Source organism: Centruroides sculpturatus, unplaced genomic scaffold (assembly GCF_000671375.1).
Source record: "Centruroides sculpturatus isolate CEXI.00-Female unplaced genomic scaffold, Cexi_2.0 scaffold853, whole genome shotgun sequence".
Classification (NCBI taxonomy): Eukaryota; Metazoa; Arthropoda; class Arachnida; order Scorpiones; family Buthidae; genus Centruroides; species Centruroides sculpturatus.
Genome location: NW_019385032.1, coordinates 144,168 through 147,086, shown reverse-complemented (window position 1 = coordinate 147,086; position 2,919 = coordinate 144,168). Strand labels below are relative to the sequence as shown.

The window sequence follows — 2,919 nt, the reverse complement described above, 5'->3', positions numbered from 1 at the left end:
TTAATATATTTTATTATATATAAGTTTAATTAAATCGGGGGGTTGGAAATCGCAATAAAAATTTTATTTTTTTAAAAAATATTTAAAAATATAGGTCTAGCTAGTATTCACCCTACTTTAAAGCAAAAAAACAAATTGTAATCTGAACATATATCTGAAACTATCAATAGCTTCTGGAAGATTTTTTATATTAAAGTTAACTGACGAAGCTACGGTGCTGCGCGCAAGCAGTTTGTTTTTCACATATGCTGTTCATCTTGAAAACAAACCCGAAAATTTTTATAGAAATGTTGCAGACATCGCTTCTTTCATTATTAACGGGAAATGTGTAAAGTTAATTTGCATTTAACTACGAAAACTTTTAAAAGTGTATTAATTAAGACTAGAGCACTGTCTTTCACGGTTCCTTACAAACTGCAACAGAATAAAATTGTTCTCTGTTCGTGGATACTATTGCAAGTCGAGGAGGGAAAGCTTTCTAGATCGATACAAAATGTGATCGCTCTGTGGTAATGGTCAATAACAATTGTACGATTTTAACCAAATGCAATATGAAATGAATTATACTTTTTCCCATAAAATCGTATCGATTTTGTTGCATATCGAAAATAGTGTCCGTAATTGCAATAATAGCGAGAGGAATCACAAAGTCGTACACGCAACGAAAATCAACAAAGCGCTGCTCAGTGGTTAAAGAAGTAAAAAAATTATCTCAATTTTAGGACGAATTCGATAAAAACAATATGCAAACTTAGGCACCGACGAGATTCGAACTCGTGATCTCCTGTTTACTAGACAGGCGCTTTAACCAACTAAGCCACGGCGCCTGTATCCTCTGGTATCGTTTGCCTCTTCTTATTGATAACTGATGTTTTGATTTTAAGACTATTTTTATTTGTTATCGTGTGATTTTCGAAAACGACGAAATTAAACCGTACTCGCAATGTTTCAATCCAAGGACTTTAAACTACAAGGATAGCCAGATCCTGTATATTTGTTAGCGTGACCTTGGATCTATGTGACGTCACAGCAAGTCCTCTACTTCAACATGACAGACCTTTCAAATAACAAAATACGATAAAATATTAAATCATTTCTTAATTAATTATTAAATTACTACTAAATGTAAACTACTGTAGAATTTTCGGATTTAATAAGTGTACTGTACGTCAATAAATTTACAAGTCTTTTGTCTAATATTTATTTAACAAATTAATGAGCTATATTTTTTATTATGTGATTATCTTACTTAACTTTTTAATTTTTTTTCGACAATCACCATTTTCAGAAGGCATTCTTTTCAATATTTTATAGTTTTCTTGTTTAAGATTTCTATAATTAATTCTTATTATAGTTCTTAATTTACAAAAATCTTTTATTAAAGTAAAAGGTAAAACTGTTTCCACTGACTAATTCTGTACAACTCCGGGGCCTTTTTTATACGATTCATCGTGATATATTTCGAAATATTTATTCCATTCTATAATTTTTGCTAGCCATTCATCAGTAGGTTTAATAAGCCCTCCATAAGATAAATGTTGCACCCATGACGGAATGCTATAGTTGTAATGATTTTTAATTTTGTTAGTGGAATTAATTAAGTTTGGGTATTTTTCTTTATATTTATAGGCAAAATATCCTGCTATATACTCGAGAGCATCGTAGGAAGTTTCTTCAGAGATTGTGTTAAAGTCTAGATTGCATGTAGAGTTTCCTGAAGATTTATTTGAAGAAAAAGTAGTTTTACATTCAGTATATTGGTCTGTATTTTCACTTGATACTTCTACATGTGCTTTCTCTAAAACTTTGGGTATAATATATTCCTCTTGTCTTCGATCTGTAGTATTTACTTTTGACTCTAAAATACCAGGATTCTTACCTAAAATAATCAATCTAATCCTATATATAGCATTTAATGGGCTTGGATGTTCATTAGGACCCCGGCTTCTAATTTGAAAAAAAAAATTTTTCCAGACAATCTTGATTTAAGTGCAGATGTATTTTATATCAAAAGTCGATTTCATATCTTGAAAAAGATCAATTAGCGATTTCATTGAGATTATCATTCCTTTCTGGAAAATTTGGAGGGCATTTTTTCCACTTGCTCTCATTGTTGAGATTATTTTTATCATTTTATTTAAATGTTCTTCTTGTAATTCCAAGTCTACACCATATCCATTTTTGCTTGGAACAGAACCTTTTGGTGCATAGCTATTAAAAATGTCGAACCACATATTTATATCTCTAATATACGTTTCATTGATAATAATAATTGATTCATAATAAACGTTTCATTGATATTCACATTCAATTCTTTCCATAAACTTATGTTACTGCAACTACAGTCACTGACGCAAGCTACTACATTATACGATAGTAAATAAAGTTCTGCTATTAATTTTAAAAGTATTTCTCTTGTCATTTTTTGATCAAACCCGATGTAAACAGGTTGCTTCCAATTTGAAAAAAGAAGGTTATTATTGCAACCATACACAGCACACCTAGTACTCAGCATTTTGTTCTTCACCTAACATAAAAATATAGCTTTAAATATTTAATGACTTATATTTAAATCATCTTACCTTATAAAAAACTTAGTCAAATAAAACAATTACAGAAATATTAAAATAAATCACTTCGTTAATCACAAAATTGGACGAATATTAAAAGCGAAAACTAAACACGTGCACACCCTGCTCTATGTAAATAGAGAGGTCAGGACTCGTGCTGACGTCACTAACTTGCCATTCCTGGCTAACATTGTAGAATAGGGATCTGGCTATCCTTGTAGTATACAGTCCTTGGTTTCAATCATGTGTGAGTATGCTGCCAGCTAATACCTTGTCTTTCATCGACGAATATTGAAGAGGAAACGATGACAGAACACCACGTCCCCGTATCTGTTAAATTCAAAGTGAA

General features: G+C 31.0%; 1 non-coding gene across 1 annotated transcript; it reads right to left on the bottom strand.

Annotated features, from left to right (window-relative positions):
* Positions 1-753: 753 nt before the first annotated feature.
* Positions 754-827, bottom strand: Trnat-agu. Its single transcript has one exon. It is a non-coding gene; the product is annotated as a tRNA-Thr (tRNA).
* Positions 828-2,919: the final 2,092 nt, after the last annotated feature.